This window comes from Martes martes, assembly GCF_963455335.1.
Source record: "Martes martes genome assembly, chromosome: 3".
Taxonomy (NCBI): Eukaryota; Metazoa; Chordata; class Mammalia; order Carnivora; family Mustelidae; genus Martes; species Martes martes.
Window position 1 is genome coordinate 24671430 of NC_137890.1, and position 25567 is coordinate 24696996.

At 35.4% G+C, this 25567-nt stretch overlaps 1 pseudogene across 1 annotated transcript; it reads right to left on the bottom strand.

Moving 5' to 3' along the window:
• Positions 1–24729: 24729 nt before the first annotated feature.
• On the bottom strand, positions 24730–25339 carry LOC308340202 (nuclear transport factor 2-like; annotated as a pseudogene). Its single transcript has one exon. The product of its transcript is annotated as a nuclear transport factor 2-like (transcript).
• Positions 25340–25567: the final 228 nt, after the last annotated feature.

Genomic DNA, 25567 nt, shown 5'->3' on the forward strand with positions numbered 1-25567 from the left:
TTGGTCTAACTGTTCACTCAAAATCCAGTCTCCTAGTTGGTTTATATATTCTTCACATGGTAGCTAGTTATTGTCCCAATATACAATTTAGATTTAGCTACTGTTTTCATAACTGTTTAGTATTATAAAACAAGCTCCTTAAATTTACATACAAGGCCTTCTGAAATATGTCATTACACCCTACCATCTTTCTGTTATCCCCAAACCTGTCTGAGTGTTTATGACATGCCAAATTATCCATAATCTTAACAAGCAGGTCTAGTTGAAAGTGAGTGTGATGAGGGTCTGACAAGTTGTCCGAGGACAGACAGCTAATTGTAGGGCTGAACTAGGATGGCTACCTAGGCTAGCTTCTTCCAAATTTCAGCAAGATATCAATTTGCCATTCTCTGAAAATAGAGGCATATGCCATTTTCCAAAATTGCCTTTTCTAAAACTCTTCCCTCCTTTACCTCTTCAAAAGCTGTTATTTTCTGAAGTTGAGCCCAGATTTCTTTGAGATTCTAGTTCCTTACCCAGATGAATAATTCCATCTTTCATAATCAACTGGATTAAACATGTAATACAATGATAATTTAGTCTGACTTCTATTAAAGACTGAAGGCACCTTGGATACGAAAATTATATCTAATTTTATCTTCTTTCTCATTCTATGTTCCTTTGATGATCAGAAACCTATCTTTATCCTTACATGTCAGGCAGATTCGGTATGTTTGTTGTAATTCCATTTGCTTTTATTTTTTTTGCTGTTTTATACAACAGAAATTTAATGATAGATTCAAAATATATTACTTATTATATTTTGGATTCTTTGTAACAAAATGGATTTCTAAAATTTGAGGCACTATTAGACTAGCATCTTCTGATTCTCAGAATCCTGCTGAATACTAATACTGATTATATTTTAAATCTTGGCCAGTACATTATAAATTAGGACCATGAGGAATTGAAAGGATATACAGTCTCTTCAGTAACTAGTTTTTTCTTTAAGCTCTTAGCTATGTTTTGGAAGAAAAAAACATTTTCAAAAATAACATTTAAATGCATATGTCATAGTTTCTATATTAAAATATTTATGTTTACATATTTATAAATTATATTATAAATGATATAAATGGATTGCAATGACAATGCAATCAAATTTATATCATCAACAGAGAAAGTTTTCTCAAATATACACACAAGTGTCTATGGTAAGTACATGTAAGGCACCACACAGTTTTCTATAAGCTCCTCCAAAAGGAACAGAAAGTTCCAATATTATAACTATCTACTATTTTCAACTTTATGTTGGCTCACAGGAAGATACAGAACTATATTAAGTATTTTTCACATAATGTCTGAATTTCATAAATATATTGGACTAATTTTTACAACATAGAAATAATAAAACAAATAATTAGTACTTTGTTAACTGAAAATCCAAGCCACTTACATTTTATGGTGCATCAAAATTCTAAAGACTAGGAAAATCAACTCAAATTCCTGAAGATATTTGGATTTATTTTTAAGTGGCAAATAAAATTGTAAAATTGTACTAAAATTGTAAAAATCACTAGATAGAATGTTCACAGAATTAAAAGTTTGTTGAATGAAATACTATAGTTAAATTTTTTGTGGGTTGTAATGATATGTGACTATCCTAATTATATTAAAAATATTACAAGGAAATAAATGATCTTTAAATGTACCATATATGGTGACTAATATATTGATTGATTTTAAGAAGCTTTTAAATTAACATAATATGCTAGAGCAATTTTTATTAGACCAACTTTACTGACCTTATAAAAGGTGTTATTTATTGAATATTTATGACATACCAAATTACCTGTAATTTTAACAACACTGTGCTAAATAGGTCTAATTGAAGTTCTGAAAAGTTGTCCCACACCAGACAGCTAATTACATGGCTGATCCAGGATGCTTACCTAGGCCAGCTGATTCCAAAGTGGGATGAATAGTAGAAGCACAAAGAATCCTTTATAGTCTAGGGGCACCTGGGTGGTGCAGTGGGTTAAGCCTCTGCCTTCAGCTCAGGTCATGGTCTCAGGGTCCTGGGATGGAGCCCACATCGGGCTCTCTGCTCATCAGGGAACCTGCTTCCCCCTCTCTCTCTGCCTGCTGCCCTGCCTACTTGTGATCTCTCTCTCTCTCTCTCAAATAAATAAATAAAATATTGAAAAAAAAAAAAAAAAGAATCCTTTATAGTCTAGATGAGCGGCTGTCTCAGATTCAGCAAGGTTTAAAGAACTAGGATTTCCTGAACCCTGAATTAAAATGTCAATGACTCAATATAATGGATTTTTAAAATATCTTCCAAATGACTTTGATGAGCCACAAGATATAAAAATCTAGGTGAAGATGGTGGCCAAGTACAGTACAAAAAGCCACTGGATCGGAAGGAATGTCTGTTTTATTTCTACCCTGCTATTTAAAACTTGTAGGCAAGTCATATAATGTTTAATGAATTGCCATGTGGTGTCCATTTTTTCTCTTCATTTGTTTCCTGATATGAATAATGCCTGCTACTGATGGCAGGAAACGGCAAGTACCAAAAATGCTAGGAAATCACCCCAAACCAACATCAGCTCTAAACCGCTTCAAAATCTTTTTTCACAGCTGCTTCTTTAACTAGTGCCTCCAAAAACAAATAGCCTTGCCAACTGTTCTACATTCTGGATTATATCTTGTGGTTGTGTCTATGTCATCATTTCCCCAGCAATAATCCTCCTTAATCCTCAATGATCCTTGGTTAGACAGGCTATAGGACCGTGGCACTTTTTTCCTGTAAAGGTCAGACGTATTTTAGTGACATTTTCTCCCTAGCACTCAAGCATGAGCCTTTCAGGCTGAGTCAGAAGGTGATCTAAATGACTCATGTTCTTTAGCACTCAACTTTTCTTCTTGACCCTGAGGATTTTTACTGGCTCATATTAAATACTGTAACTACCTTTCCATGAGAGTGAATCTCTTCTCGGAGGTTGACTTAGTATCTTTAACTAGATCCCCCAAATAACTTCTCAACTAATCTGGAAAGAATGTCTGAAAATGATACCGTATTATGGTGATTATAATGTAGAGCAAATTAGGAGCTGTATTCTATATTGTACTATATGCATATCATATATCGAGTGCATATATATTATATACATATACACATATTTAGTAAATATTTGAATATTTAACTTCTGTCTAGTTCATTTATCCCCCATTTATTTTGCATTATAAAAAAGGTATGAAGTCATCATAAATTATCAAAATTTTATGGATGAAGACATTAGGACACAGAAGTTAGGTAATTTGCCTACGATAAAAGAGCTAATATATGATAGGTAAGATTAAGAATCTAGGCATTTTGGCTTAGAGCTAATGCTCTTTATGGTGGCAATATTTATATTGTCTGTCTCTGTCTTCTTTCTCCATATTAAATTGATATAGTCACATAAATGCAACATATGCAACTGTTTCATTTAAATATGAATAAGTCTAAACCCACAAAGGAAATTGTTTAAATATATTAGCCTGAGGCTTTCTTTTCACTTTGGATGGTTTCTTAGAAAAGGTCATGTTAATAAAATGATTTACACTTTATACTCAATTAATCATGTATGTATAATATATCCACCTTGTGGTTGGTACTATATTTGTTGGATTGTTTGTTAAAATAGAAAAATAGAACAGAAAAATAAATTCTTATTGGTGATCTGAAAGAGTTTTTTGTTCACACAGATTAAAACTAGATGTCAACAAAGTAGTAAATTATATGTTATACCCTAGTACTACAGAAAAGGAAAATTAATTTTACACCAGTGGTATCAATGAGGAGATGGGATTTGAACTTAATATTTAAGGATGGTTGACACTTTAAGATCAGCAAAATACATGGAATTTTCTAGAATATATTTTTAAAAGTCCTGTAAATATGAAAACGGTTACATGTTGGATGATATATGTGGGAAGAGACAAAATGGAGTACATCTGATGTTAATTTCCATGCACTGTTCAGTGATATGGAGTGATTCTCATCACATGCATATGAATGAATATTCAGAAATATTGTTGAGTGATATCATTTGTGCAGGGTCCTGAGCAGGACAGGTTTTGTGCTATTGCTGAAAGATTTTATTTCCTTTTTTAATGGTAATATAAAACTCTTTTAAGATAGAAATTATATATTAGCTGTCCAACCATAATAGAGCCTGAAAATAGACAAAGTAGTCTGGATAAAAGTGAGACTCTTAAGTATAAACTAATTCAACCAAGGTCTACATAATTGAAAAGAAATAGCTGAGGAGAAAAAAAAGATACTATATAGATACAAATGTATTTTTTATTCTCTGTATATAAGATTCAAAATATTTTTGATGACAAGAGCACTTACATTTAGTCCTTATAAAAATTTTTTTCTTAGCAAATTCTGATTATTACTCTTATCTTACAGTAGGAGTCTAGGGGCCCACATAATTTAAGCTGTAATTAAAAAATTTCTAGTTTCGGTTTTCTAATTACACATAGGTCATGCATTTAGAGTAATTGAAATTTTCACTTGTCATCTAAATAAGTGACATTATAAAAACACAGACTTACTGTTTGTTGGACCAAAGCTAGTTTGCTCCACATATACTGTAGAGGAAAAAAAGTAATCAAATTAGTGTAATGAAGATGCACTCTAATAGATTAAATGAGGATTTCACTACTGAGTAGTTGAAAATCTTGAGTGATAAATATGACTTTTGTATAACCACAAAGACTAATCTTTAAAAAATTACAGTGTTCTATCTTTTACCAAAAGATCTAACCTTGTATTAAATAAATGTTGTCAAGATTAATATATTTGTTATTTTGACCTCAGATGTCCAAACTGCGATGTAATTACAAAATATTTCGATCAACATCTATAAGGACATTTCAAATTGAGAGAAGATAACACATAATTGTAGTGTTCATTCATGCAAAAAGCAATTAGAATAGATTGATTTGAACATGAAGGAAATTTAGAGAAAAACAAGCGATGGTTCCTCATCTAAAAAAAAAAAAAGGTCTTGTTTACTTAAGGTTAATCATAAAAATAACTTACTTCCAATATAATAAATCTAGATCTAGGGAGAAAAGCACATTATGAAAGACATGTACAGATGCATTCACTTTGCTCAAATAATTTCCACAAGAAATATTAATTGCACACACTTTGTTGTCACCATGGAGCTAGATTCTGGGGATAGATAAACAAAGATAAATAAAATATTTTTTAAAAAATGATTTTTATTTGACAGAGAGTCAGTGAGAGAGGGAACATAAGCAGGGCGAGTGAAAGAGGGAGAAGTAGGCTTCCCACTGAGCAGGGAGCCCGATGCAGGGTTCGATCCCAGGACCCTGGGATCATGACCAGAGCTGAAGACAGCTGCTTAACAACTGAGCCGCCGAGGTGCCCTTAGATAAAATCATTTTTGAGGAGCTAACAGCATGTGATGGAAAATAGTTACATGAGCATTATGAAAAGATGTGTAAGTACTAAAATGGTATACATATAACACACCAATGTGTTCACCAACAAGGAAGCTCCAGTGGGTTTCAGGGTACAGAGAATAAATTGAGATTTCATTATAGAGGTGGGGTTGATTAAATCTGTCCATGTATTTGAATTCAATCACCATCCACCCTCCCCTTCCTAGCATTTGGGCTAGCTCAAAGTTCCACACGTTAATCATGAGATTGTTCTTTTTGATGACCAGCCTCCATTCTGAAGCTATGTAAGGGCTGGCCATGAATAACATCAAGAAGTTGTTTCAATATTTTTCAAACACTGACTAATATTGTTTCATCTATTTGCCTTTCTTCTTTCCTCACATTATTTTGAGTCAAATCCTAAATACTATCCCATTTGTCTATAAAGATTTTGAATGGATTTATTTTAATTTGGCTTTACTTTTAGTCACAAACATTATTAAAGGCTAAAGAACAAAGAGATAAAAAAATTGAAATAAAGCTATGTAATAGGAAACAAGATCTTATTAACTCTAAGTATACATGAAAATTTAAACCGACCACTTTAGGGCTATGACTGAAGTAAAGGGGGCTATGATCTTTAGAGTCAACAAGCTTCAGCATTATTACCAAATGTTAATTCATTTTACAGTCATCAATGAGACTACTGTATGTATTTTTGCACCTTCCACTTGTAAAAGCAGATAAAATATTTAATATATAGGGATGCCTGGGTGGCTCAGTCGGGTAAGCATCTGCCTTCAGTTCAGGTCATGATCCCAAGTCCTGAGATCAAGTCCCACATCAGGCTCCTTGTTCAACAGGGAGCCTCCTTCTCCCTCTTCCGCTCCCCCTGCTTGTTCTCTCTCTCTGACAAATAAATAAAATCTTTAAAAAATATTTACTATATAATTTATAATATGTTTTACCAGCTCAGCATACAGTGCATATATACATTATATCAAAGTAGTAATCAGGGGCACCTGGGTGGCTCAGTCAGTTAAGCTCCTGACTCTTGATTTTGACTCAGGTTAAGATCTCAGGGTTGTAAGCTTGAGCCCCTTGTCAGATCCATCTCAGTGCAGAGTCTGCTTGAGACTCTCTCCTTCTCCTTCTGCCCATCCCCTGTACTCATATGTACTCTCTCAAGTAAATAAGTAGTCATCGGGGTCCTGTGCAAACCCTGATAAGATACTTTAGGTGTCTGCTAATTTAAAAAAATGAGAGGGGCGCCTGGGTGGCTCAGTGGGTTAAAGCCTCTGCTTTCGGCTCAGGTCATGATCTCAGGGTCCTGGGATCGAGCCCCGCATCAGGCTCCCTGCTCAGGCGGGGAGCCTCCTTCCCCCTCTCTCTCTCTGCCTGCCTCTCTGCCTACTGGTGATCTCTCTCTGTCAAATAAATAAAAAAATCTTTAAAAAAAAAAAAATGAGAGACAAAAAAAACCTGTTTGCTGTTTAGAAGTGATACAAATTCGAACTACTGCAAAATACAAAGAGCTGCAAAAACACAAGTTAGTAAATAAGTTTGATTTGAAGTAGTATAAATGAAGTCTTTAGGGGGTAATAATTTAGAACCAAAAAAATTATGAAAACAGAACTGCCAATTGATCATGAAAGCAAATTTTATCTATTTTTGTCAATCTGTTGGTAAATTTCAATCTAATACTAGGATATGACATTTTACAATTTGTGGGTTATTTTGTTCTATAATTAATAAACTAAATTTGATAAATTCTGTCAAACAGGAAAATGTTTATTACCCCAAAATAAAACACTTTGTTAAAATGACTAAACACCGAAAATTCCTAGAGAAATTCTTTTAAAAAAACATTTTCCAGAAAAGAGATGAGTAAGAAACCCTGCTCAATTTGTAGGGTATTTTTATGAGTCAGATTAACTGGCGATGGGCCACTCAGGATGGTATATACCAAATTATTTATTGTAGGGATTTGTTTATATAGTCGTGTAAAGGGTTAAACAATTTAGTTACAACTGTTTCTTGTCTGGTGGTGGCTCTGAAGTAAGGAGGGCAGTGCAGTACCTCAGGAAATACATAGTTTCAGAGCAAAGGCAAACTGGAACATGTGAAGATGAGCTAGGACCTATGAGGATGAACTGGAAACCGTATTAGCCTCTCAACACCATGAACGTCAGTGATAGGCAGGAACTGCAGAAGAGGCTGGTGATTTTTGTCAAAGGCATAAATAAAAATCTGGCTCAGGCGTCCATGAAGCTGGAGATGGAGATCTAGCAGATGGCAGAGAAGTGGAAGCCCAGTTACTGTTTCGCGCCAAGGTGAGTCAACAAATTCGCGACACTGTGCATGAGCTGTAATCGTATCTGATCCTGCACTGACACCCCGAGCCTCAATCTAGCTATTGTTCACTGCCACCTTCTAAACCTTACACATGTTTCTCTTAAGGCCATGCTTAGCCCAGATCATAGACGGAAAGAAATTCTGGGAAAAATCATTCCAGTTTAGCTAAGTTGACACGGTGGACAACTATCAAGATTCTCTTGCCATTTTAGAATCTCTATGCATCTTTATTAACCGCAGATGAGTTCTAAAATCAAACTTCCTACTAACATGATGCAACACACACTAACCTTCTTTCCAAACAAATTCAAAGTCCTTATATTTCTCTTTGGTTGATGCTCATTCCTCTTCAGCATGAGTCACACTTTCTCTTTGATGTTTTGTAACCTAAATATTGAGATACAAGGTTAGCTACTATTACCATATCTAATATTTGCCGATAGTAAGGAAAAATATACATCAATATATCCTTTACTGAAATAAGTAACTATTAATTATCACAGACCTCATGTCAACAGTTTAGTCATAGTTCAAAATTGGTGTTTTTCACTACCTTTTCCCACTCCCCATTACTGCTTTGACTCTGAGCGATCACCTCAGCCCAGTATAGTTTCCTACCTGGCTGAATAAACAAGATCTCTATTCTTGAAGTGGTTGGGTCATTACACATTCTGACTATACTGGGTTGATGTGATTTCCCATGAACTTTAATCATAGACCTTTGGAGTGCCCATAGGATCCCCAGAAAACCAAGCCTTCTTCTCCGTACACCCTACATCACATTTCTCCTTTACACTCAAGATCAGTCTCCCCCAGCCACATACCAACCCCTTCTTTGCCTGTTTATCTATTGGCATGAAGAGCTCCAAGAGGTTACATGGCAGACAGTCTGTAACGATATGAGATCATTGCTGTGTCTCCTGATGGAAGCTGAATTTTATTTAATGATACTGAATCTGTTATATAAAAATACATGTTCTCATGTATAAAAGTAATTTAATGCCCCCCCCTTTTTGTTACACTTGCTGGTCTAACTATAATGATACAGAATGAGTTAAAAGGCTTTTAATTAACCCCTCCCTCCAACCTAGCCTACCTCCACAATTTTAAAATAATCTGTAAATTATCTATTGTTTGGTGGTTCAGTAGTGTTCTTTCCTAAATGCATTTGACTTTATTTAGTCCCTTCAGTAAGTCATTAAATGCCTTTTCTATTTTTTTAAATCTGTTTACAATTTCTGTTACATTTTGAAAATGAAACTTTTAAGTAATTAACCTCCTGGCTAATTAATGCCATCCTTACAGTGCCAGCCTGTTCTCTCAGATTTTAATATTACTCTATGGTCACACTGGGAAAAGTTCTCTTTTTGGAGGCTAATTCTTTCAGTTTTTAGGTTCTAAATTTTTATTGCTACATTTCATAGTTAATCTAATATGTGCCTTATTTTATAAAAAATTTACTCTTGTAGAAATAGTTTTCTACCACTTATAAAGCAGTGATGATTGAATTCTGTACAGATATGTTGCATTCTATTTCCTTGTTTTTAATTTTACTCGTCTTTTGAATGCAAAATGTATAAAAATATCCCGAGAATAGTATAATACACATGTATCTCAAACAAGAATAAAATATTTGCTTTTTTTCCTAAGTTATGAGTAAGGAAACCTCACTAATAAAGTTATTAGCACTCCAGTTTTATTCCTTTGCTTCACACTTATTGTGGATTGTTGATGTATCCCTCAAATTTATGTTGAAATCCTATGCCCATTGTGATGGTCTTAGGAGATGAGCCCTTTGGCAATATCTATATGTTACCTCTCACTTTTTTGGTATGTTCACAAGTCAAATGATCTTAAATTCCACCCTTCTTCAGACACTGAATTACAGGTTTATTCTCTAGATCTTTTCATGATCTGTAACAGCCACCTCCTCCTCAAACTAATCTCAATTGCAAGTACGTCAGTATCTGATTAACACCTTCTATTTTCCAGCTCACTAACTGTACTACTGCAATTACAACAATCCCTCTAGCCCACCATAATCTACATTCAATTAATATTTCCATCTATTTACTGTCTCATAATACTCCTATCTTCTTTTTCCCCATGACCTGATTAAATTCCATGATCAATCGCTGTAATCATCCTGTTACAAACATCCTCATTCCTTTCATACTCATTTGCCAAAGCTGCACCCCTGGCCTGGAACTATAACGCTAAACTTGCTGAATAGGACTAAAGGAAAACCAATCTTGCTGAATCTTCCAGTTTAAATTCATGATCAATGATTTCAACTGAACACTCACTGCTTGTGCACAGTCACATTTTATTTCTCCAATCCATCCCTTTTTCCAGTCTAAAAGATGACTATTTTGCATTTTTTTCTGATTTCTAACATTTAATGTTCCCTCAACTTACACCCAAATAATACCCCTGCTTTATATTTTACCAACAGAAAAGAAGTTCCATAAGCTCTCATAATTTTATCTACCCTCTATGTCCATGCTCTATGCCCTATGTTCTCTTATATTACCATTAATGAGCTGTCAGACTCCTTTCCAGATTTAACACTTACTTACGCATCTAATTCCACATCCTCTGTGCTGCTTCAAGCCATCACTCCAGGTTTTCTCCCTTTCTCTTTCATATCATTTTTTTTCCTTGCTACTGAATCAATACTTACAGTATAAAACCCTTTAAAAAATATTTATTTATTTTAAAGGGAGATAGAGAGTGTGAGTGAGAGGAGGGGTGGACAGAGAGGAAGGGAGACTCCCTGCTGAGTGTGGAGCCCAGCGCAGGGAACCTAGGACCCTGAGATCATGACCCCAGGCAAAATCAAGAGTCAGATGATTAACTGACTGAGTCACCCAGGTGCCCCTAAAACCATGTTCTTCTTATTCCCATACTGAACAAAAGATAGGACTTCCTTCAATTTCATGTCTTTGTTAATTTGTTCATACTTCTCTCTCTTCCATTGCCCCCAAATTTCCTAGCTTTGTATACACATCCTCTGATCTTACTTTCCTTCTTCCGTTTCTCAAACCAACTCCTGCCAGGCTTTTGCCACTATCATTATGTCAAAGTATCTTTAGTCAAGGTTCCAAGACCACAAATGATTTCTCAGCTACTAAACATAATGGTCAATTCTCCATTCTCCTCCTGAGCCACGGTAGCATTGGATATAATTGATCTCTCTCTCTCTCTCTCTCAGCCTTTCTTCCCTTATCCTCCGAATATCTTCCATGGTTTGGTGCCTATCTCCTTCATCAATACTTCTGAATTTCCTTGGCTTTTTTCTCCTCATTTCTTTGCATATAGATCTTGGAGTGCTTCAGGTGTCTATCCCTGAAGTATTTTATTTTTGGCTTACCTGTACTCACTCAAATTTCATTCTCATGTTCTATTTCTATACCCTGAAGAATTATAAATTTATGTCACCAGCCAGAATCTCCTTCCCAAATTTGATTCAATTATTTAAAGGCCTACTGATATCATCATTTGAATGTCTAATAGATATTTCTACAGAAAAATACCAAAAATTGAACCCTTAATATGCTCTCGCACTTCCCACCCCCCAAGTTCTTTCCTATTGTGTTAGTTTTTACAAGTTCCTTATTTCTAGTAGGTTACACCAAATCCCTTAACTGTCCCCACCCTCGACATTGTTCAAGTCTATGTAATAATCTTATTTGTTTACATTCAGAATTAATCTGAATCCAAACATTTCTTAATACTTCTGATGTTAGCATTTTGGTCAAAGCCACCAAAATAGCTCAAAGGTGGTTGGGGGAGGGAGACAAACCATAAGAAACTCTTAATCCCAGGAAACAAACTGAGGGTTGCTGGAGGGTAGGGGCGTGGGAGGGATGGGGTGGCTGAATGATGGACACTGGGGAGGGTACGCGCTATGGTGAGTGCTGTGAATTGTGTAAGACTGATGATTCACAGACCTGTACTCCTGAAGCAGATAATACATTATATGTTAATAAAAAATAAATAGATAGTAAATATTTTTGGCAAAAATAAAACAATGGTCTGATCACATTGTCTTAGCTTAGAATCCTTCGGTGGTTTCTCATCTTGCTTACAGTAAAAGGCACGACCTTCACAAGGTTAACAAAGCGCTATGCAACCTTTGGGTCTATAGGCACATTATGGATATTTTGCAGAGATACACTAGAATCTGCCCCCCAATCTGTGCCCCATCCTTGTCTCTACTTCTAGCAACACAAGACTACAAGTCTTTTCAGAGGACTGCCCTGAACAACTATAGCCATTGTGCCCTAGAGCTGAGTGTCCCTGGGAATTTACAGAACATTTCCATAATAAATCACCTGTGTGTATATATATTCTCAAGGTTTGCTTGTGGAGACCCATACCCAAGACAACCCTCTATTCCAGTTCCCTTTTGGGCCACATGTGTTACGACTGTATCCTTCATTTTCTCAGGTACAAGTTTTTTCCCTCCTTTTTTGCCCTTCCCCAGGTGTCAGGCATGTTCCTTTCTCAGGTGCTTTGCATTTATTCCCTATGCCCTCTTCCTCTAAGTATCTGTAAAGCTTGGTATTTGACCCCTTTCTTGTCTTTGTCCAAATCATACTTTCCCAGGGAGACCATCTCTTTTAAGATGCAGTGATATCCCTCACTCCCAGCACACACTGTTTCCTATCTTCCCATCTTCCTTTTCTTCATAGCAGTTATCAACCTCAAGTGCAACATGTTTTATGGATAACACTTATTTACTGTCTCCTACCATCACAAAGTAAACACCCCGAAGGTAGAAATTTTCTCTGTCTCCAGACCCTTGAATAGTCCCTAGCCCACTAATGTGCTGACAACCAGTTTTGGGATGAATTGTATATATATGCATTCAGTAATAATATGTAAATATTGTGTTACTTTTTAGAGAAAATATATCATACTCTATCATTGTGAAGGCTGTTTTTGTCATTCACATTGTTTCTGAGATAAATCCATAGTGATATATACATATGTACATATACATACATACATACTTATATACATACATACATATATGAGGGTCATTCATTTTTAATTGTTATAGGGTATTTGGTCATTTTAAAGAATTTTGAGAAGTGAGGAAGAATATTTTTTGGTCAAAATTTAAATACAGTTTTCTAAATGTTTTACTTATAGAGGAATAAGTCTGTACACTTAAATTTTCTAGCAATGAAAAAAGTTAATATAAAAACCAATTCAATAGGAAAAAATTGTCTTACTAAGCATTTCTATAATGGTTTTCTCTTTTACTTTTAGACTTTTACTTCTAAATTGAGAAATTTTTTGCACAAATGTCATATTGTCATAGTTTATAAATAGATACAATCTTACCTTCAAAAAGAGCAATTAAATTGTAGAACACTTGCTGCATAGATAGGTGAACGACAAAATATCATAGCATTGTAATTCATTCTTTAAAATCGAGGCAGAATAGTCTAATTTCAAGCACCAGCTTTTAACTTTGCCTGTAGTTTTGAAATAATTGGTAAAATACTTTCTGAGATGAAGAAATACAATCAAAATTAGTAACAAAAACCTCCCCTAAGATCAATGTTTCTAATGTTAGGAATATATTTTTGAAATGTAATTCATAAGGGATTTTTCTTGAGAGCTCAGAAATAAATGTGAGATTATATTTTTTGAAATATTTTATGCCAGTTTCAAAAGGGTTGCTGTGTGATGGTGGGTTTAAAATGTATACATATTTTGAAATAAACTGAGATTTAAATATTGGCTTACCTTCAGAACTAAGTGCTGAAGGTAACTAAGTGCATTTGTGAAACAGCGTCTGTACTAATGATCAACTTGATCTTTCAACACAGAAACGTGACTTCGAAAATTATCAATCTATAGGAAATGGTCTTCCGTTTTTTTTTTTAAAACCACACTACACTAAAATGTTTCTCATTACCCCTAGCTGTTCTTTGAGATCAGAAGGCCAGTTCTATCCATGTATTTGAGTGGAATTATACTATGCAAATTAGGAGTCCTGGATTCTGGGCTTCTTCTACCTAATATTTCAAAGATGACTAAAATCTGGAGATTTATTCAGATAGAAATCGTGGTCCTATATTTGAGACACCCACAGTTTTTAGAACTGTCTGTAAATAAAATATATTATTTCCACCAGAATGTGAGCTATAACAATATAAAGCAGTTTCCCAGTGTTCATTATATAGTTTTAGTATGAAAAATCTGATGGTAATGTAACACATCCTCTTATCTACTAGAGAAACATCATATTATTAAGGATACAACTGCAGGAGAGCTTCTAATAATGAAGCTGTTACACATGAAATTTCCAAGCGTTTTTCATTTACAACCTACCTTTGTGCCTAACACAGTTTGTGAGACAATGCAGACACGATTCCTATCTTATGAAGGAATTCACACAGTTTCACTGATATTTCCAAAGTGTGGCTGGTTAAGTGTGGCCACACATTGTCTGTAATTGAGAGGTTAGGTGAACAGAGTAGTGTGCTGGCTCCTGCTTTTAACAGCTCTCAAGGATTGGTTTTTTTCATCTCTTTCCAGCTCTGCGTTTAGTGACATGATATTGATAACTCTAATTACACTAGAGAACTTGGTGAACACTATAAATCACAGTTGTTTGGGGTTTTTTTGCGGGGGGGGGGGTGTTGTTGTTGTTGTTGTTTTGAGAGACAGTTTACTGGTACACCACTGAAGTGATTGTTACCAGTTTCCTGGCCTAATTCTTCAGTGATTGTCATCCCCTTTATGCCTCTTAGAATATTTGCTCTTGGAAAATGTCCAAGCAATCAGTGAACAGGCCCATATGGACAAAACCTGAGGCTCCCAGTTGACGGCTAGCATAAGCTTGTCAGCCACCTTCAGCTGGATCCTTAGGCTATAGTCAATCCATCCCAGTTGACAACACATAAAATAGAGATGAACTTCCCCCACCGAGCCCAGCCATAATTGTAGATTTGTGAGCAAGACAAATTATTGTATTGGTTTTTAGCCACTACATTTTTGGTAGTTTGTGATGTTGTATTATATAACTGGAACACAGAGACACCGCTTAAATGCAGCCAAATTAGGACTGGACCCCAGGTTTATTAACACCTTATAGAAAGTTCTTTCAACATCATGATGTTTCTATTCCTTCCTGTCCCCCAACCCCCATAATAGTACTGAAAAATGAAAAAATATCTATCCTATCCTGAAGAATGTAGAGAAAAACAAAACCAAAACCAGCAATTAAACTACTGTTTCTCTAATAGTATTTGACAGACACTTTCCAAGTTACTATTGTGAAATCATTGCTGGCATTTTGAGTCAATGTTTCGGGAGCATATAATAATTGGTTTCTCTTTTCCTGATTGTAAATTTCCATGTAATAAGCATAACATTTAGAAGTCAAGTCATTGGTCTTTGTTATGTGTCTAAAATTAGTATCTGTTTTCTTTGCTGACAATCACAAATACAATGAATAATAATACTGGCAGGAAACTGAGCATATGAATCACTAAGTCAAATTATAGTAACGTTAAAAAGTTAACTGTAGGGTTATATAGGTTATCTTTCCTATTAGTATATCTGAAAATATAATTTTATAGATGTTTAAAATAAAGCAATCAAGACAGAATCATATTGTTAACAAGTGTTAGTAATTGTCGACATTTCCAGGATTACATGAAATTATTTAACACCGTGGTGCACCTGGGTGGCTCAGTGGGTTAAGCCTCTGCCTTCGGCTCAGGTCATGATCTCAGGGTCCTGGGATCAAGCCCCACATTGGGTTCTCGGCTCAGCAGGGAGTCTGCTTCTCCCTCTCTCTCTGCCTGCCTCTGCCTAGTTGTGATCTCTCTCTCTGCCAAATAAATAAATAAAATCATTTAAAAAATTATTGAATACCTGCGATTAGTGAGTAAAAAATAAAAGTACAAATCAAAACATTAGATCTCCTTTCAAAAAGCACAGATTCAGGTCTTGATTACCTGCACTATGAATATTTTTGTGGCATTCTAAATGGTTCTATTATCTTCCTCCTCTAGATCTATTACTGCAAAAATATATCTCTGAAGTAAATATATTCTTGCTCAGAACCTATCTTTTCTAAGAAATAAACCCCAAATCCCCATATTCTATGCAAAGTCTCTTTTCAAATCTAAAAACGGCATCCCACTTCTTAAACTAGATTACTGTCTTCCCTAATATTTTCCACACATTCTCATCCCTACTTTTGACCACATCTCCAGTTTAAAGTCCCTTCCCTCCATCTGTATTTACTGAAGTTCAAGACAAATATTAAGAACCAGTTCAAAAAGGATGCATGAACTATTCCCAACTACCCATATCCAAAAGTAATAGCTTATGCTCCTATATTCATGCTTCTCTATTATAGTACTTCAGGTGTGTTAAGATTTTATTTATTTCTATAAAAGCACATTTGTACTGCCAATAATTCTCCAGTTTCCAATCTTACCTTTTTTTTTTTTCCCTCCTAGTTTTAATTTAGTACCTGGATGCGCATACAGAATCACTTCCTCCCTTCTGTAGCTAGAGGTAGTTTTGCAATAAAGTCCTTGCCAATGGGTTCTCTGTTTATTTTTTGTCCTTTCCATGAGATGGAACTTGGACTTGGCACTGGTCAACCAAGTTTGACCTTGCAGATATGAGCAACAGCTGAGGGAGATGAGTCACAAGAGGCAAGAGCCCTAAGCCCTGGTAATCTAGTGGAGCAAAACTGCCGGCATATTTCCCCACCTGTCCCACTGTTATGAGTGACAAACATATATAGGATTCTCTAGGCATCTAGACTATATATCCTAATGCACTAACCTCCAACATTTCTGAGTGTAGAAATTGTGAATTGGGCACCTTTTTCTCTCTCCTATACCTAGCATAGAGCCTTACAGACATGAGGTGTCCAAAATAGCTTTGTTAAACTGCATTGCACTAAAAAACCAATTCTCTTTGTAGAAAAAAAAATCCATGTAAACTTTTGATCATTAAACTGATCTTATCAGCATTAGCTTATCTTAGAGTCATCTATTAAAATAGATTACTTGTCATACTAAAACATTAAGATATTCACTGTTTATAATGCAAGTCAGTATATTTCAGGATTAGAGTACATGTGGAAAGGAAATCCTGGCTGAGAGGATAAAAAGAGCGGAGAAGAAAGACTTCATGAAGTATCTGTGCTTCGTTTATATTATAGTAATGCTATGTGCATAAAGGAACCTCTTAAAAATGATCCACAAAGCAAATGGTATTTCAATAGTAAATATCACAAAGACCAAAGGAAATTTAAATCTAATTCAGAATTATTCAATAAAGGTCAGTGAGAAGTAGATGGGGAAAAAAAGAACATCAGATGATAGGAATTTTCAATAATATCCTCATCAGAAAGGTCGAAGTTTTTTCCCTACTGTTTTTTGAAAAAGATAAAACTTTTCAATTAAGAATTGTTGCGTAGTATTGAGTAGTATTAAAGAGAGAAGACTTTGCCCTCAGCAATTATTTTAACTGAAAAAATTAAAATCATTTTATCTCAATTCATCACTGTATACAAGAACCAGGACCTTTTTTTTTTTTCCTTTTTTAAGGGAAAAAAAAAAAAGGCTAAGATTTTTTACTATAAGCCCCTAGGCATAGGTACTATTTCTCTCCTCTCGCAGCTTCTGTCATCTTTTAACCAGAAAGGCAGAAGTCCTACTGAAGGCTGCCTCTATGCAATTTTATAATTAAACATAATTCTGAGTCACAGAGTTCTCGCAGCTCCTATAAAAGCTAAGGGAAAATATGCAATTCAAACAAAATGTTCCATATAAATTCAGGCAGACCATGGGCATCATGGATCTATGTAAAAAACCCTCAGTCGAAAGATTTTACCATGAAATGAAAGGAACTAATCCTTTACTTTTAGTTCTCTTATACTCTGGCCTAAATATACAGAGTTGATGGCTTTAATGTTTCTAGTTGAAAGATTGCACAAAGTATCTGATTTCTGGTATATTTCAGGAACTGGCCTCAGGGCACTATAGGAGCCACAAATGCCAAAAAAAAAAAAAAAAAAAAGGTACCTGCATAGCAGAGAGTGATTGAGTGATTATAGGCTGATGTGGTCTAGATGGTTTGGACATTTCTGAGTGGCCTTAAAGGAAGGTTGCTGGGAGTCACTGTGTGAGTGAACAGATAAAGTGCTTGTCCTCCGACCGTAGAGTCAGAACACAAGGGACTTTATGAGGAAAATATCTCAGGTGGACAGAATGACAACGGAATATAGTACAATTTAGAAAGAAGTAGAAGTGATTTCCTCGTATGTGTGTAGAATATAACACAGAGCTTTAAATGTGGCAGGAAACAAAAATCTTAGCATATACCAGCATCTTGAAGATGAACAGTTAGAGAAATCACTCCTTTGGAACATAACAAAAACATTGGTGGCATTTGGACATCAGAAATCTCGATAATAAGTTACTAGAGCACCCACCTTAAAGATGAAATTTGCTATATAGTGGAAACAATGCTATGTCAGTTCATTTGAATATCCAATGGGACCTTCTAAATATCACATAAATATATGTGGGGAAAAAGAGCACAAGTTCTGATTATAAGTAATCTATGAAATTAAAATGTGAGATTATTTTACAATTAAAGATGCTGGGCAATCTTGTTAAACATATGAAGAGTGGGCATTCTTATACAACTGAAACAAATATAAGCTTGTCTTATAGAGAATAATTGTCTACTTTTATAAGAATCCTAGAAATATTTTTTCAGTAATTCCAGTGAGGGAAATTTATTCTAAGGGAATATTCACAGAACAAATATATATTTACAAATATATTTACAAAAATATTAAAACATGTTGCAGTAAAAACCTGTATGAGGAAATTTGTTAATAAGTATGGCATAGTTACATATGGAATATATACAACCACTGTGAATTATATTTGATTTTGCATGGTATTTGTTGAGTGGAAAATATAGAATATTAAACAGGAAGAGTAAATTACTTGGAACAAAGATAGCAATAATGATCTTACTTTTTGAGAAAAAAAAAAAAGCAATCAAGTTTCTTAACTCTTACTTTGAGAAGGTCAGGGTCGTTGGACTATTTAACACTGATTTTTGAGCCTAGAGAGAAGATACTGACGGGTTAGTATAACAAGGTTCTGTTAAGTTAAGAAATCATTATAATGGAATACGTTAATACCTAGGCCTTGATTACCATGGAAAGTATCTTTCTGGCAAAAACAAGTCTTGAGCCAGAATTATTCTCAAATATGCCACCCCAGTGCTGTGGTCATGCACTTGGGGAAAGTGTCGTGTGTGTGTGTGTGTATGTGTGTGTGTGTTTACTCAAATGATATTTCACTGGGAACCAAAAATTATGGTGGTATCAAATATTATGGTTTAGAGTTAACACAGAAGAAATTTTTTTCATCCAAGAAACAAATACTGAAACTCAACAGCAATATCCATTGTCACATCAACACATAAGGGACAGCACCATATAGAAATTGCCTACTTACAATAATAAGACAGTGTGATGGTAAAAGCAGCAATGGAGCAGAGTATGTATTCTAATTACTGGAAGATCATATCTTCAAGTTTTACCCTTTGGACCAAATGAAGACACTGACTCCTTGGACTCAGTAAGTACCAAGTTTTTGTTTTTGTACGTTTTTTTTAACTTGTCAGTGGAGTGGACACTGTACAAGAAGAATATTTTCCACAATAGGCAAAATGGAACAATAAAAATGTGATATTGTGACTTTATATTTTTAGACAGCCTATTAAAATGTGCTTGAACACTTAACATGAAATGACACAATCATATTTGCATCATAGTTCTTGATGTTGACTCTCTGGAGGATGGCTCTAGTAGGATATGACCAAACACAGAGGGCATTTCTATAATAGTTATATATCTAATTATAAAGAGAAAAGGTGTGACCCCGAGCAGCTGAAACATAAATGAAAATGAAGGAACTTAGACTATTCATTAAATGTAACTGAAAGATAATTAAAAATATCGGTAGTTTCTTAGGATTCGAAACTAGATGGATAAGAGTACAAACAAAATATGGAATTGTTTATGCATAGAGGCAACTGATTCAGTTTTGGAGTTTGTTCAATTTGATATACCTGTAGGAAATCTAGATGGAGGGACGAGGAAAAGCAAACATGATTATATATACAACTCTTAACTTCAAGGTCTGATCTGAAAATAACAGGTTTGGGAATCAACATATACAAGGTCATTGATGCCACAAGGAGAAGCAAGTTTGTGAAAAATAAGCAAGTTTGTGAAGTGAGAAGAGCAGCAGGTCTAGGAAATTCTACAAAACACAAATATATAGAACGTGGGGAAGAGACAAATTTGTTCAAAAAGAGTAAAAGTAAGCACGAGGAAACAAATAAACAGTGTTTCAACAATATCAAATGAAGTCATGTTCATTAGCTATGGGAATTAGGAACTCCTGGGTGACCTTCATAATAATAGCACTTTTAGCTGAGTGCTGAGAAGAGAAGCTAGACTGCAAGTGGGTTGAATAGTGAATGGGAGGTGCCGAAGTAGACAAAGAGAGTCAAGGTTATTCCTTTGAGAATTCTGGAGTAGAAATGGAAGACAGCAACTTTGAAGTAGCTGAAAGAAAGAAAGGTCTGTGCTAGGATATCAAAGTCATTTTTATCTTCTGCCTAAAGATCCCCCTTTAAGTATATTTAATAGTCTGGATGTTGGTAAAAGTTGAAACATGGTAAGGATTATTCTTTGTGTTTGAAAAAAAATCAAGGATCCTTTGATAAGACTCTTTTAATCCTGTGATTCTTACTTATGGTTATAAATGTAGTTAAATTCCACATTCAATCTAATCAGAAATATAGCATCTTAAAAAAGATTTTGGAGGATGAATGGGAATCAACTGGGTTTCTCAGGATCCCTACAATAATACCTAGTTTCTTCATATCCACAAATGATATTAACAATTTTTGACTCCAGGGAAACATTCACATCAACAATCAGAAATAAGCACTAACCAGGGAGACATGGGAAGTGACCAGTTCTGTTTAGACCATAGTCAAAAATAACCAGTTCCATCAACAGTGTATCAAAAAGGGAATGCAATAAGGGGAGAGGGGTAATATCCTCCATAGAAAATTTCAAAACAGTAATGAAACAGAATAAAAGTGGGTGTATGTTTTGTCATCACCATATGCCAACAATTCTGAACAATGTGTTGTAAAATACCTCTTCCTTCCTTGCTGGACTACATCAAACCTCATGTGTAGCCCTTGTCCAGGTATGTATCAATTACTTATCAGTCTTAAAACCAATAAGTACAAAATATTTTTAAGCATCCACTAGGTTTCTAGCATTTCTCTAGCTGCATAAAGACACACACACCTGCCTATATTAAGAAGACAATTGTGACATTGGCTTATTTTCGGTTACCTGAAAATTGAGAGAAAGGGTAAGCAATAATCCTTGTATGTGGACTGTGCCTGGTTAACACCCCAGAAACTAGACACATTTCAACTATGCAAGTTTTGCATATTATAAAAATGTCTTATACACTGAATAAACTGAAATTCAAAGTTTAAGTGACCGGCCAGAGGACATACGACCACTAGCTGGTAGAATTAAGACATGACTCCAAATTCTTTCCTTTCTCCACTAGTAGTTCTTAAAATTGTTTGCCAAAGTTTTCCTAATTGCAAAATTTTTCAAGCTGCCAACTTGACACTCAGGTGTAATACAAATTACCTTCCCCCCTCCTTATAGAACAAATGCAGAGAGAAATAGAATAACTACATGTAGTAAGATTAGACAACACATGCTGCATGGAACAAGTTTACAGAAATGTATTTGATGTTCTAGAGAGCATTTAATGGGTGTTAGAAATTGCTCAGAAGTGAGACACCAAGGCTGTAAGACATGGGCTGCCTCTTATCAGCCCACTTTGTCTGGATTCAAAACCCAAGAGTCCTTTCCCAATGTCACATTGCTGTTCTACTTAAGGAGGAAGATTTTTCAGTACCAAAAAATAGGAGGGAAAAGGTATGTATAGTACTAACGTCATGGAAAAATACTAAATGCATCGAATTTGTCATGCAATTCATTCTAAATAGCAGTGCACTTCAAAAATGACATCCAAAACGATATTCCAAAAGCTATACTGCCTGCAAACATCTTTACAATGTACACCATTAGAGTACAACATTTTAAGCCAATTATTTCATTAACTGCATTGCTATTATATGTAAGACAGATTTTCTTTGGTGAGTGAATAGAGATGCAGATCACTATCGGTAATAATAGAGGCAGAGTATGAATAAGAGCTTTATGTACCAGTAGTTCTGAAAGTGGTAGCAAACTGAAAGGTAAATTAGAAACTGAAGGTGATGTCAGATTACAGTATGACTTAAAGAGAAGGAGTCTAGAAGCTTTTATTATCACTGTATTTCCTGTCAAGGCCAAATGGGAAGCTAAGACTCTGTTTATTTTTATGTAAACTGTAAAACATTAAATAATATTCTGACCTTTCCCGTTTTACTTATATGGAGATTACAGAGTTTAGATGTCATGTATAATTTACTTGAATCTTGTTTATTTATGCTTGATATTTACATGCAGAATAATTTTTAAATGAACAGAGCACATAGGGAAAGTTCACAAGCAATGTTCAAATTTTACTTTAAAGCATAAGTACTTAATACAGAATACTGATTCTTCATACGAATGTTCTAAGCAGAGATAATTTTTTTTGCAATAGCTCTATACTTAGTTTTGGCATGTGAAGGACAATGAGATATTAACTTCAACAGCTATTACATAAAGTATTATTCTGATAAAGCCAATGGCCAACTGTGCTCAGAAAGGGAGCCTGTGTCATTATTAAAAAAACTATTATTAGTCAAGTTCAGAAAATGCTCCCTTTATGAAAAGCTGATGATTTATTATATAACAGGTAAAAGAGATAAAGGAATGAAAAAATAAGCAATTTACTGAAGAACAAGTAGCAAAATAATTGCAAGTGGAGAACTGAATAATAGATGTACTGTTGTCCTTCACTTTCAACCCAAGTCAAATGACAGAAGTTCAAACTTAAGAACGGCTTCCTTTACAGAAGAATTCAGAATAGATATCTATAACTGAAAATTTCTATTAAATTTTGAACACAATTTAATGACACCACAAAAAAATACACTTTCAACTTAGAGATGTTATACATTCACATACGTACAGAGACACATTCATACAGGCACACAAACACCACAAAGAATACAGATTATAAGGAAATTCACTAAAATGGGAATTTTATGACTACAGGTGACATTATCTTACTGTATTTCTGTATGTTTTCCACGAAAATTACATCACAAATTGATTGAATAATTCATAAATTATATTTTCCAATCAGAAATATTTCCAACTGGGTCAAGAAAAAACATGTAGTTCCATAAGGTAGAGTTGACTCATATTCAACACTGGGAGGTTGAAATCTCAGGTCCTTCACATCCTTCCAGAAAATATAGTATTTGAAAGAATTCTAGTAAGAATTACAAATTTTTTGTAAAATTCACGTGAGTTTTAATATATGGTGAGTTCTTCAGACGATAACTTATTTTCCTTACTTTTATTCTTTTTTTTTTTTAAAGATTTTATTTATTTATTTGAGAGAGAATGAATGAGAGAGAGCATGAGAGAGGAGAAGGTCAGAGGGAGAAGCAGACTCCCCAAGGAGTTGGGAGCCCGATGAGGGACTCGATCCTGGAAGTCCGGGATCATGACCTGAGCCGAAGGCAGTCGCTCAACCAACTGGGCCACCCAGGCACCTTCCTTACTTTTATTCTTTTAGAAGTGTTACATTTCATAATTTTAAAGAATGTTTTTGTTTCTTAGTAAACTATTCTCAATAGGAGCAGCTACTATTTCAACAGGCATCCGGCTTTAAATAAAGATGTTGGGAAAAACATTCTTTCATAAGATTATTCTTCTGGTTTGTTAAAATATGGTTCACAGTAAATGTTTTAGGATCTAAATCTTTGAGGAGAAATCTTTTGATTTTACAAAATATTTATGGAATATTTCTTTCCTTCCCCAAGCATTTTCTTTTCCAAAGAAGGTTAAATGGGAGCAAATTCACAAAAGAAAACAGTAACAAAAACAAGTTCAAATGCTACTCCCTCTCCCCAACTCCCTTCCTATTGTCAATTAGGTAGTGGGGAGTCTTTTGACTAAAGGCACATATCATTTTGTCTTTAAACTTGTGTTAAATTTCACTGTTCTTACTCTACCATTTTATTTTTTGAAGCTGTGAAGAAAAAAAAATTTTTTTTTAAGATTTTATTTATTTGACAGAGATCACAAGTAGGCAGAGAGGCAGGCAGAGAGAGAGCCGGGGAAGCAGGCTCGCTGATGAGCAAAGAGCCTGATGTGGGGCTTGATCCCAGGATGACCCAAGCTGAAGGCAGAGGCTTTAACCCACTGAGCTACCTTGGCACCCAATTTTGGTGGTTTTATTGTTTCATGAGGCATTGAAACATCTGAATGAATCAACATCTGGGCCATGAGGCAGGTGCTTTCTCCTTTACTTCTTTGGGTTACTAGAGCAACTCCTAAGTAGATGGAAAAAAAAAACAAACAAAAACCAAACAAAACAGGGATGCCTGGGGGGCTCAGTTGGTGAAGTGACTGCCTTCAGGTCAAGTCATGACCCTGGGGTCCTGGGATGGAGCCCCACGTTGGGCTCCTTGCTCAGTGGGGAGTCTGCTTCTCACTCTGCCTGCTGCTCCCTTTGCTTGAGTGCTCTCGCTCTCTCTCGCGCGCTCGCTCTCTCTCTCTCTCTCTCTCTCTCTCTCTGGCAAATAAGTAAACACATAAAATCTTTAAAAAAAACAAAAGAAAACCTTTTGCATTACTTAAGTCCTTCCAAGGCTTGTGCTGGTGGGACCTAAACTTCTCCTGTCAGATGCAACTAGTCCAGACAGCATGCATAATATCTTGGTAGCACCAGCACACTGCGCCTGTCCCCACCGTGGCCCCATTGTGTATGAGTATTTGGAGCCTCTGGAGGACTGTGAATCATATCTGAAAGAGAAGGGAGGAGGAAACAGCATGAGCACCTGGCTGGGAGGAGGCCAGCTGAAGTTGTGCAGGGCAAGCCTGAACATGTCATTGCTGCAAACCCAGGCATCTTTGATTAATAGGAACATGGTCTTTAATAGGAACATCTGGTGGAATCCCACAATAGGGTCTTCATCAGCCTTCAGCTGGCCTATAACCTTGCTGATGATGCAGTTATCTGGTGAGGGCTGATGGTGCTGCCCTGTGATGCTGTGCTGGATTTTCTGGAATGAAAGACTAGACAACTCACAACGGCAGTTTTCTCCTGGAACTGCAGTCCTTCCCATGTAAGACATGATGTATTAACATAAATAGTGCCTAGTTGGGTTCTGTCTTTATCAAATAACTGTAGTAATGTTGAATGAAGCTGGATCCAGTCTGCTCCTGTGTTGGCTTGTCTCTCATTCTAGGGTATCACCAGCCTCGCTGAGAGACCTGAGGGGTTGGCATGATGGCGGTGGCGGCGGCAACTTAGCACGGTCTGCTTACCCTACCACTTTGGAACTAAAATCAACTAACATCTTCTGTAGTTTCAAGTGAAAAACAATGGGATTTCTGACAACTGATCAATATACTCAAAAGTTTGATATACTCTCAGATATTCTGAAATTTATTTTAAAAATTTGCCTTAGC